The following is a 12,945-nucleotide window of genomic DNA, read 5'->3' as shown; positions in this document are numbered from 1 at the left end:
ATTTAAAAATAAATAAATAAATAAATAAATAAATAATTTACCATGGCTAATGCAGGGTATAGCCCAAGAGCCTTCAGTTGAATCTAGTGCTGCAGTTCCTTCTCATGCTCTCATCAAGTGCAGAAACCAACACAAGGAGAGGTGCTGTTCTCATTACAGAATGGGAAGTTTTTGTTTCACAAATACTCCTCTTGCTTCCTGCATTAGAAGAGTCTCACACTCCAAAAGGTAGAGACCTTCACCTTGCACAGCAGATAGCTGCTAGTCCTTGGAGAAGAATGATACCTGCTAGCATTGCAAGACTTTCTGTCAGTGGCACTGTCAGGCATTCTGCTCTCCTTCATGGATGTAAGAAAACCAGACCTTAATAAACTGACTCCATGGACAGACAACTTCAGACTAAGAAAGCTTATAACATGCCAGCACATTATATATATACATAAAATTATATAAATATATAAATATATATATTTATTTATTTTCCCTGGGATTTCTGTAGCAGAACTGTCCTGGAAGCTGCAAATTTTGTGTCATGACAATTTCTGAAGTTTCATGATGTGTTTGTGTTCTGTGTTGTAATGAGCATAAAATCTTTCAAAATGTCTGTGAAGATTGTCTCCAAATTCTTTGTTTTCCTGGCCATAAATACCTTGTTTAAAGGAGGCAATTTTAGTCTCTCTTGATAGTGGGGAGGTTGTTTTCTTTGAAGCATTGAAGACATTGCACCTGCTTCTATTCCTTCTTTTACACTGTACAAATAGGTGTGTGATACTCCTACCCAGTATTCTTCAGTATTCACACTGTAGCAGGTACTTCTGTAGTTCAATTAAGACACCACAGATAAATTGGCTTTTGTGCACTGAGGAGCAGGGCTTACATTCTCTATGTTTCTCTTTGTCTTTGGGAAAGTAGCCAGAGCTACCTCATGTACCCTAAATTTAGAGGGGCCTCTGTTTGGCTGAAGCAGTTCAGAATATCTGATACTATAAAATATGTGGGAGAGATGTTTTTTATCTCTTAAGCAACCCACCCATAGCTTCAGGAATAACTAACTTTTCCTTTAAACCTGTAGACTGCATATGTTTTAGATTAGTTTCATTTGTGTTTTTGTAGGCTTTATGAGTTTTTTTAAATAATTTTCCTGTTTTCTGAGTAAATTATATGAAACATCTGCCCTAAATTTAATCTATCAACCTCATAAAGGGAAAAGGCAGACGTTTTATGAGTGATATTATAAAATTTAGATAATTATCTTGTTTGTTTTAGCAGTTTCTATTTTGGTCTCTGTACAGTATTCTTCCATTAAAAGACAATTTTTATATGGTGTACTGGTTGAGGGGAACAGCCAGTGATCACGTAAAACATACGTATAATAATGCTTATGTTAATCAGTAATACTCAATGTATTTTTAACTGAGCTATATTTACTGAATAAGCATAAGCCTAATTTCAAGCCTGTTATATGCTTCTCTGTCAGATGAAAAAGAAAACAAAAGCCTCTGCATACATAGCATATAATTCCAGTAATCTTCACTAACAATGGTACTTATGAAAGTGTAAGTAGGATATATAAAATTATGCCTAGCGCAAAGAATACACGGTATATTCATGGCAGTCTTTTCCAATGCCATTTTCATCAATGCACCGAAGTTCTGCCATTTTATATCTACTGTATATAGAAATGTTTTTAATGGAAGATGGAAAAATATTCTGGAAAGACATCATATGCACGCTTGATATAGTGTTCTTTGCTAGACATCTGCCACTGTCTGCTGTCAAAGACAGCACACCCTTTGGTATGCCCTGATGTGGTTATCCTTGCTCCTTATGTGGTTATTCTTGCCTTTTTTATTGTCAAATGCAGCTCCTTCCATTAACTTTGCTAAATAGAACCAAGTATTGGAGTTAAGATCCTAAACCAATGACAACAGTATTTTATTTTGGAGAAGATACTGATGGTTTAGCTTCAAACAGAAAGACTATAGGGCTCTGTTGCCCTATCTGTGCAAATAAGCAGGAAACAAACCTTACTAGAGTTGTAAGTCATCTTCTTTCACTTACAGCAGGATCACAAACCTTCAAAGCTCATATGGATTCATAATAATGTTTTGACTGCCTTTGTCTGGTTTTGGATGGCACTTGCTCCAGCCCTTCTTAGGACTTTATGCTCTTCTAAGTGACATATCACTTGCTTGCTCTCCGTTTAGTTATTCTTTCCTGATTTCTACAATTCTTTTCCCAACCAAATAAATAAATAATAATAAAAAAACTCACACTCATGTTTTGCTGGGACATGTTCTCAGATAGTGCCCTGGGATTCTGTGATTGTCAGGAGTCCCAACATGCATTGAAGTAACTTCTGCACTAGGAAAAACTGAGCATTTCTGGCTTCAAAAGGTTCGCACAGTCTTTAAAAATGAGGCCAAAATGTAAATGAGAAACAAATGCCCAGTAAAAAATACAGCATTTTTTTTTTTTTTTGTAAAAAATGTGAAATCAATGCATTTTCCTGATGGTTATGTATGTTGCAGAGATGAGAGGAAGGTCAGAGAAGCATGTGCTTTTCAGTGCAGAGTCTCCATTCTTTTTTTTTTTTCTTTTTTTTTTTTCTTTTTTTTTTCTTTTTTTTTTCTCTTTCCTTCTTTTTTCCCCAGTATATATCAATGGATAGAGAATTCATTCATTTGGAACTTGCTAACTGGTGCCAGAAGGCAGCAGAAAATAATAGCAATGCAAAAGGCTTGGCTGTATGAATGATATGCAATTTGTGTCCAAAATCTACTATAGTGCATTGGAACTTTGTTGTCTAAGAGATAGGTTTTTCAGACTTTTGTGTTAATCTAAAGGCCAGCACAGCTCTAGGGTTATGAACTAGTTAAAATTCTTCTAACTTTGCCTTATGAGTAGAATATGCTGTAGCAGAAATTCCTAGTTTATTTTCTCACATTAGCAGTTAGGAATAACTGAAAAACTCTCAACAGATATCTGAACATTTTTTCTTGCTTTCTGTTTGAGGATTCTTGATTTCCACAGATTCATTCTTTGTACAGATTTACTGAAACATTTTTTGTATGTTTTTCTGACCACTCAATGCTTTAAAATCAGAGTTTTGTTTATTAGCTTCTCTTTGTTATCTGTGTCATTATTCCTGCTCTCCAGTTGGATAAACACAATAATTTTTAACCACCTTCCTGATCAGTAAGTTTAAATGAAAGAAGCACTGCAGACCAGAGAGGTCTGTGACCCCGTCTGAATTTCAGGCTCTCACTATGAGCTGATACCACAGCTTCATGTTGAATTTAAAATACGCAAACCAGTAATGTCAGTGAGAGATTCAGTCCTGCTCTCCCTACTTCTCCAGCATCTCCTGTCCATCACCTTGCAACCCTGGTGGCACAGCACTCTCAAAGCTGTGCAAAACCTGTGCCAGCTTCTCCTGCAACCGTACCCACTACCTGCTGTGCCACAGGCAAGGGGGACAGAGGAGGAGCAGCTGGTAGGGGCATTGAGATTTAACTTTGCAACAGCAGTGGTAGACTGTTATCTTAAGCTGATCATGAGACAGCAGGCTGAGTAACAGCAATAGTAAAATGCAGCTGTCTGCCTCAGAACATGGCTACTTGCGTTTTTTTCTCCATTACATTAATCTCTGGTAGTGGGCTTTGATATTTACATTGTATAAGTATGGCCAGTCATTTAGGCTTTGATTTTTAGAGAAGCTGCACTCCCCAGCTGTCAATGCCTACTTCCCAGCAGAGTCAGGATCCCTGAGAAATCGGTGGTCTTTTCAGTATTTCACACTGAGAAAGTCACTCTTGCAATCATATGCTGGGAATAAAAGTGTTAATTGTGCATATTGGAATTAGGAAGGGGAATTTTTACCTCAGAAGCCAGGGAAGGAATGGGAGTTTAAATAAAATGCTGGGAGATTCAGGGGCTTCAGTTATGTCACAGTGTGAATGGAGCCAGAGGGCAAATGCCTCCCTCGTCCTCAGCCTCATTATTCTGCTCTCTGTGTATCTGAGTAGCCCCTTGACATCCCAGTCATGGAAGGGAAAAAACACACTTTCAGGCGAGGTGACTGAGCTTTCTCATTCTCCAAATGTGTAAATCTGGTATAAGCCAAATCAGAGTGCAAAATTAAAATATTTTATCCTTTATATGCTTTCTATAATACCATTTCTTTGAGGATTTGAAATGCCAGAAAGGATTGCCAAGCTTTCATCTGGTTAGCTTACACACTAATTGATGAATTTGATAATATGTGTAGGTTAATGATATTTACGCTGTTTGTCCAGCAAGGTATATTAAAAGAATGTTAAGAAAATAGTAGACGTGCTAAAATCCTACGGTAACAGCTCATACATTAGTGGTGTTTCGTTGTGAACAAAGTCATTTTTCAGCCGAGTCATAAAGTAGCCTAAAAACAAGTGTGGCACTGTTTGCTTCAAATGAGACTGTTGCCATGTGACCACCATTCATCTGACATCATTACTGACATAGCTTTCGTTAGTATGATATCTGATTAAGGCTCCCAGCCATGGTGGAGCCAGACTAAGTAGTCTGAGCGAGGTGGCTGAGGAAAGTTAATGTGTCAATGTTACTATTGGGTGAGAGTGTCTGCTCAAAGTTTCCTTTGGAGAACTATGATAGAAATGGTTGATGATCTTTCTAATGGGTATCTTCTGAAAATATTTGAAGATCTGGTAGTAATTAAAGATATGCTGAACTCCAATGGGAGATGTAATCTCTTCAACAAATCATTTCTGTATGAGGAAATGTGCGTATGACTGAGAATTCAAAAACAAAAACAAAATAAAACAAAACCTGTGAGCAAGAGAAATGCAATTGATCACACAGTTGCAGAAACTAATTAATTAAATATGTCTTGCATGTGAATAAATGCCTGGCTTGTATATATACAATATACAATCATTTTTGTTTAGGTCTAGATTTCTATTTTGTATATAAAAAAAGGCTTGATGAATTCTTTTTACCTTAGAAACAAATAGTTTTCAACAACCATGGTAAGACATGCATGCAGTGTCCATCTGCAGTCAGATGAGCTTCACTGTTTCTTCACTGGTTTTTAAAATCTTCAATGATTGGTATTGTATCTAACAATTTAGAGAATATACTGACTAGCCTGTTACAGTAAAAAGAAAAGAAAAGAAAAGAAAAAAAACAACAAACAAAACAAACAAAAAAACCATTATTTTTTAATCTCTATGCAGTGGAATGACAAAAAATATATTTTGGTGATTCTATTCTAAAGTCTGATATTAAGGTGTGCTCCAATTTTATTTGGTTTTGAACAAAGTTTTTCTGCTACTGTTGTTAACATTTTCCTTTTAAAACTAGACTATATTAGGTTATTTTTCCATGCATGGATGCTATAATGCTTGATATATCTGTTATGTTTTGAACTGTTTTGGGACTAAGACCTATCCTAGATTATAATGGGACTAAGACCCATAACCCTAGAGCTAGAAGCTTTAACTTCTCATACCTGAAACTCTATGACGCTCAAGTGAATTTAGAACCTACTCCACACTGTCAGAGGTGACATACAAGCATAAAACCCAATGAGATGTATGATTGCAATTACCTATGTCCTTTTGAAAAAAATAACTTTAGATGCCAAACACAGTTAAGGATTTGGCATGGGAAAGATGTGATACTTACCAAAGTATAGTTTACATATTGTTTTAAGAAACATTTTTAGGTTAAAATAATATCTAATTCTGACTCTAAATGGGGGTCTGACCTGTAGTGTCTAAACGCTTTGTCTAGATGACCAAAAGTCAGCAGTTCAGGGGGTATACTGCATTTGTATGGCACTTTTTCTTAAAATCATGCCTGTTGCCATTAAGTGTTGCAGCCTATTAGAAATCCAAGAAGGAAAATCCCAGAGAATATGGCTCCAAGCAACATTGTTCAGATGAATGTTTTGTTTTCCTAAGAATAGATTATATCTCAAAGTACTGAAATCTTCATGGTATAGATCATTCACTCATGTTCAAAATATTTAGTTGGTTAGACCCAAATTAAGATGGCTTAGGTTAGACTCAAATTAAGATGGCCTTAAATTCTGTAATAAATTAGACTGCATCCACTAATGGAAAATACAAAGGTTTTATGTGGGATTGAATTGGTGTGATTTGGATACTACTCCTCTAATAGACCCAGTGTAATGAATGGATAGACTTAAACATTGAGCTACTCTTTATTTCTGCAAGGATGAATAGTAGAGTCTGACCTTCTATCTTCATATAGATTATAAAAAATAATAAAGGATATTTGTTTCAGCTCACAGAACTAATGACAAAGTCACTTTGAAATTGCTAGAAAAAAATTCTGAGTACTAATCTATTACAGCCTTAGAATTATTTTTCATATAAATTCAATCTTCTTTTCCTTTAATTAGAAAAGGTTGTAAAGTGATGTTATTTGACGTTAGACTCAGCAACACATTACTTAGATGAAATCACACTTAAGAGTGCTGTACACTGGATCTGAATAGCTTAGCTGATAAGGCACTGGTTTGTCATCCACAAGACAACAGTTCAAGACTTCTCTGATTTCTTAAGTCAAATTAATTTAGTTATGTCAGCTATGCTGCCATAAGATGATAATCCAAGCCATGTGGATGCCAGACATACTTTTACCTTCTTTGGCTCGATTGAAACTGTCAGAAACATTGGGGGTAGCTAGAATTCATTTCAGGTGTGATGAGAAAACTGGAACTGAATTGCATGAATCATAAAAGAAGCATATATATATATTGACTGGTCAGGGCATTTTTCCTGTAAGGCCTATTAAAACACAGAGTGAAATAGTTCAAGCCTATCTGAAGTCTGATTGAATCTAGGATATATCTATTTACTTCAAACAAACAAACAAACAAACAAGGCTAGACTGACTTCTTTGTGCAGTGTCCTCGCATGCCTTACTATCATGACTTAGAGGAGTTGGTCACTTTGTGTATTTCTAGGACTAGCCAACATCTTGCAAACCATTCCTCTGAAGACATACAGTCTCCTCTGCAAAACACTCTCTTTCCTCTATGAATTTCCACTGAACTCACTGTGACAGTAAATCTTTTCAGGAGAGATATGAGGATAACAGAGCCTAAATGCTTACAGAGAAAACACAAACATTCTTGTGCAAAAGTGACTCACTCAGTAAGAGATAAAGGGGCTGGAATTTTCCTACGGAAACGTCTTATTAACTTATGTTTTCTGTCTGTATCTCTGTCAGAAATGTAGTCATTCCCTTTACTTCCTCAATACCTTCCATTTTATTTTTTTTTTATTTTTATTTACTTATTTTTTTTTCAAAGAGAGAAAGGTCTGAGAAATGTAAAATACTTAGTTTTGTCAAAGTAGGTAGCTGGGTAGAGAAATAAAATATTTTAATTATCCCACTGATAAAAACAATTTTCAGCATGAGCCACTTTCAAAAGAATTGTTATAAAGATTCAAACTACAACAGATATGCTGACTGCCTTGCTAGAATTTTGCATAGATTGCTGTCCTGAAGTAAGAAAGTGCAGTAACTTTGTCTAGGAGAGCATGTTGACAGAAATCAGTATAGGAGAATAAAATCACATTCTGGAATGGACAACCCAGTTGTCCATTACATAGTGTTACCTGGAGATCTGGAAACCCTGGTACCATTCAGTAATATTAAACCTGGAAATAATAAAGATACAATAATAATAATAAATATTAAATAAATAATAAGTAATAAAATAATAAAGAAAAAAGAACATCACTCCCTATTTTAGTGGTAGGAGAAGTTGTTTAAACCTGTTGCAAAAGATTAAGAAATCAGGGATAGAAAGAGAAAGACAAATAGAACTTTGGAAATTGAGTTGCTTATACGGATTTTGTCAGTTTGGACTATATGCACAACTGAAAACTCAGCTTGAAAGGTAACCAATGTCCTGAAAATGTGCCATTGTAATGTAATTTCCAAGAAGCCTTGACTGCTGTGGAGGCTTGTAATTGAAATTCTCACTCACTACTAAAAACAAGTGGAATATCAGTCTTCTCATACATCTTCTACATTGATATCTCAATTATACGATTTACTTAGCTGGTAGCATCGCTTCAGTTTTTGCAATAGCCCCAGCGATGATCAAATTTCTCAGGAATGATTGTCCACAATCCATCAGAGCTTGTAAAACTTTTACATTTATCATAGAGCAAATAATCTGGTAAGCAGCCAAGCCTTCATTTTCCACCAAAGAATACTAAAAAGAATCCAATTCCTGGAAACTGATGCAAATGTGTTTTCCGTGAACTGTTCTGTATCCATACACAGTTCAGAAGACAACATCAGAGAAGTTATTTAATGAGTAAAATATTGTTGTTTCTCTCCCTCACTCCACTAGAATTCCACATATCAAGTTTTCCAAGACACATATGCTCTTTTTAATGACTTGAAATACTTTCCTAATGATTAAATTCTTCTTAGCTGTAGTAGGCTCTTCTAGACCTTTTAGAAGCCAAAATAATGTATGCAACTGATGATAGGCTATAAACTTTCATTTTAGGCAACTAAAAGGAATATTTGGAAAACTGATTGAGTTGTCCATACCAAGTTTGCTTAACAGCTTGTGTGATCATCATCCTTAAAATTATATATTGTAACTCAATAAAGCCACTTGGCAGTGCAGCTCTTCATCTACATGAAGACAAAAAGCTTAAACTGTCCAGTTGAATTTATGTAATACTTCTGAGTTATGCAGAGTATTTTTGCCTTGACTTTTAAAAGGCTCTTCAATATTTGATGAGTGGAAATAGATTACTGTATGCAATGTGAAAGTAGTATGTTGGTAGTGATTTCTGTTCTCTATACTTTTCCATGTATCTGTAACTTCCAGTTTCAAAATTGTGTCTTTTTTTTTTTTTTTTTTTTTTTTTTTTTTTTTTATATAGTGCAGCAAAAGCTGCTCTCCAGCATTTTACATCTCAAATGTTTCAGCAGGTAGCTGTTATGTGCACAGACAGGCAACTAGGTAAAGGCCAAGTTGGCCAAGGACAAGTACCCCTGTGACAACAGCCTGTCTCCAGTGCATCTCCTGTGGCAAAGCAATCAGCCTCATTTTTTTAAAGCACACAATTTTTTGTTAACATGCAAAATTGTTATCTCTGCCGCATGTGGAAATTGGCATAGACTGCTGTCCCAGTTAGCATCTTCTATGCTCTGTGATGACTCAGACGATAGTTACTGAGAAGGTGGGCATTGCTGCAAAACTAGGTATCTATTGTGTATACACAGGTACTATCTTTCTTAGTCATCTTCCTGCTGCTTCTGACAAGGAACACTAATTTATATGTAGCAAGGGAGTTTCTTTTTTACCCACCCAACACCTTATTAAATAAGTTGAAGCATTTACTGTAAAATCACCTTGTTAGTTGCATGCTTTTTTTATTCCAAGTGTTGTGAAGTAGGGACAGTTATGACATGGAAGTGATGGAGATCTCAGTATGGAGATTAAGCTGTGTGTAAACATGCATCCTTCCAAAAGCAATTTACCTCCTATGCATATCTGTTTCTGAAAGGATTAGGAGAACCTATCAGGATTTCACCTGACAGAGATGGCACAGGAATAGCACACTGATCCTGTAACCAGAGCAACCTAACTTGCCCAGGCTCCCTTTCATTCCTCTGCATTCACATCTTAGTGCTCCCAGCGTGCTCTTACCAACTCTTAATTTCAGTAATTCCTTTCATCCTTTAGGTATGCCAAGAATTCTGTAGATCAATCACATCCTGGTTTCCACCTTTGACGAGTAGGGACGTTCTGGCATTCCCCTCTTTTTCCTAGATGGAGAATTTTCTAATTCTTCTTCTGTCTTGACTCTCGATGCCTGCTTTGAAACTTGTAAAATTCTTCTAATATTTAATTAAGTTTTCCTGCTCTGTACTCTTGAGTTCTTGCCTTTTGCTCATGTTTCCAAGTTCATTTTTCACTACTTCCTCTTCATTCCACATCTGCCATTGCTCTGGTGCCTGCTGTTTCTGTCTTCCTGCACTGGAGTTTTTGCTTCTTCTCACAGGCCTCTAGAAAGCTCTTTTTTTTTTTTTTTTTTCAGTTGACTGAGCCATTATCTACTCAGTTGTAAGATTAATATGCTGCCTTTGAGGTATGCGGGCAGTAGAAGGGAGCAGTATTAGTATTAAACAGTCTGGAGAGCCTGACTGTTCTCTAAGCAAGGTTTTTCTCGTACTTTAAATTGCATGGAAATCAAAAGATTTGTGCCTATGGGTTCCTGGAACATTTTGACACTTACCAGCTGAAGCACTCTCAAGTTGCCATCTTACAAAAGAGCAACTGGGCTTGAAGTTGTTTTCCTACATCATGCCATCCAGAAGCCAATGGTGTGATATATATATATAAAAAAAAAAAAAAAAAAAAAAAAAAAAGCTTTGACTACTGTGGAACTTTTATGAAGGTTGTATTATTCTCTTGTATGACCAAAGCATTTTTTTTTTCAGACTTTTACTGAGTACTGTTTAAGTATTCATTTTATCAAACTCCAAAACAAAATGTCTGATAGTCTCTTATCAGTGTTTCAAAGTTTTTTGATTAAATTTAGTGCATTGTATCTGCAAAAGAAATAACTATGTTTATTAAGTATTAAAACAACAACAAAAATAAAATCTGGACATGATGTTTTGTTTGCAGTACAACTGTAGTTCTTTAGATCTCGATGTTGGGATGTTTTGCACACATTCTGGAAGGACACCATGAATTAAGAGCTCTGCAGATTATTTCATCTTCTTATATATCCCATTATTCTACTGTGCAAATCCAGCTGAAACCTTGAATCTCAAAGAAAGATAGAATAGATTTGAAAAGTATTCAGTGAGAGGGAACAGGGTTGACTCAAAGCAAGAAAAGGAAGAAAGGAAGAAAGGAAGCAAGCAAGGAAGGAAGGAAGGAAGGAAGGAAGGAAAAGATATAGAATAGGAGAGACAGAACATGAAAGATTACAATTAAACCGTGACTAGCATGGCATCATGCAGGACATCAGTTGTTCACTATTTTTCCAAATATTAGAAATACAAAATGTTAAAGGAAATAGAAGGAGAAGAGGTTCTCTGTGCAGTTGCATAGTTTAGCTGTGGAACTACTTGCCAAAGGATGTTGCAAATGATAAAAATGTACATGATTTATAGTAAGGTTTGATGTGTTCAAGGAGGAACAAACTATTCAGTAAGACTGTACATATAGAAATTAATTCTGGATCAGGAAATCCCTTAGCTAAAAATAAACAGATTCAGAAACACTGATTACAGTAAAGACATCCCATAAGGATTACTTTCATTTTTCATAACATTTTTTATGCATTTCAGTTTGGAGACTAGGTACTAGACTACATGTGTCATAAGTAGCATAAGTAGTGTGCACAGTACTGTTGTACTCCATCACTTCATGGAATTATCTGCCAGATGATTCTAACAACTGTGGTTCTAGCAACTGTATATCTACCCAAAATTTTTTTAAAATGTATTGTATTGCAAATATTGTAATGTGGAGGTTAAAGAGGCAAGAAAAAAAGGGGAACAAAAATGTTACAGTTTTATGGTTTTATTATTGTGTAGCAAGTGACACTTCGAAAGATCTAGGTTCCAGCTGACTGTCATCTCTTGTCTGTTTCATTTCAATAGTTTGGGGGAAATTTTGTACTTTATAGGCTCTCTTCAATAACAGATATATAACATCCATTGCTGAACTCACGCATATGAGAACCTTTTGAATAGGGGTAAAATCATGAACATGCCCCAGAATGGCAGAATATTGACTGTGACAAAAAGCTGAAGTTTAGGAATATACAGATACAGCTGCTGGGAGGGCATTTCCTGTTCCAGTTCTCAAGACAAATTTGGCAAGATGCATTAGCGGGACTCTGCTAAAGCAAATAGACTTTTCCTGCAGGCCTTTAATCTTTGCCACTCTCAAAGAACATGATCAACGAGAAAAATTACCTCTGTATATTCATTATTTATTTTACTCCTCTTTACTCCTCTGTTCAATTTTGTTTTCATGAGTACTGTTAGATAATGTGAAGTATAGGAGTAATGTTGGGTTCCTCCTGTTGAAACTTTAATATTCATTTTGATCTTTTACATTTTGCCTACTGCTATCTTCATATTTTCCATGTCTTTACAGTTCTGCTTAAGAAGAATGTAAGGAAAGTTCTGCTTAAGAAAATTCAAAAGAAACCTGCTACAAAAAAAAAAAAAAAAAAAAAAAAGGGAACCAAACAAGCAAATAAAACCCAACACTCAGAACATAACATACAAAGGTGTACTGTGAGCAAAGGAAATACCTTTACTAATAAATTTATTGCACACACTGATAATGAAACCAATTTTACCTATTTTTTTCCACTAAAAGATGTCTACATGTAGACTTTTAACTGATTGGACATTCTTCTTAATTTATGATTCAATAGCAAGCTAATAGAAAACAAAATCAAGACAACTGTAGAAATAAGAATTAGGTTGTAACTGAGAAAAATACATTTTTTTCTTTTTCTTTCCCTAGGGTTGAGAGGTATTACAAGTGATAAAGCAGTAAAGGTATCTTGAATTTGAACCAACATGGGTGCAGAATTGGGGTGCCAGCTCAAGTTTTTAGTTAGCATTAGACCCCATTACTAATCTGTCATGTGTAATTTGGTACATGCCTGAGCTAGGTCTGTGTGTAGATTGTATAGAAAGTGAACCTGGCAGAAATTTAGGTCAAGAGATGGCAAAAAGAATGTGGAATTGTCTCTAGTGCTCACAATTAATTTTCAGAACTATACAGATGAGAACATTGCAATGGCAAAGCTAGGCAGGCCCTCACGGGGTGAACAAAGCCTCAAAATGCCTATAAGGTTTGGGAGGTGAAGGTCATAGAAGCAATACTGGGCCATTCCAAGT

The sequence above is a fragment of the Anas platyrhynchos genome, chromosome 4, assembly GCF_047663525.1.
Source record: "Anas platyrhynchos isolate ZD024472 breed Pekin duck chromosome 4, IASCAAS_PekinDuck_T2T, whole genome shotgun sequence".
Taxonomy (NCBI): domain Eukaryota; kingdom Metazoa; phylum Chordata; class Aves; order Anseriformes; family Anatidae; genus Anas; species Anas platyrhynchos.
Note: the sequence above shows the minus strand (reverse complement) of the source record.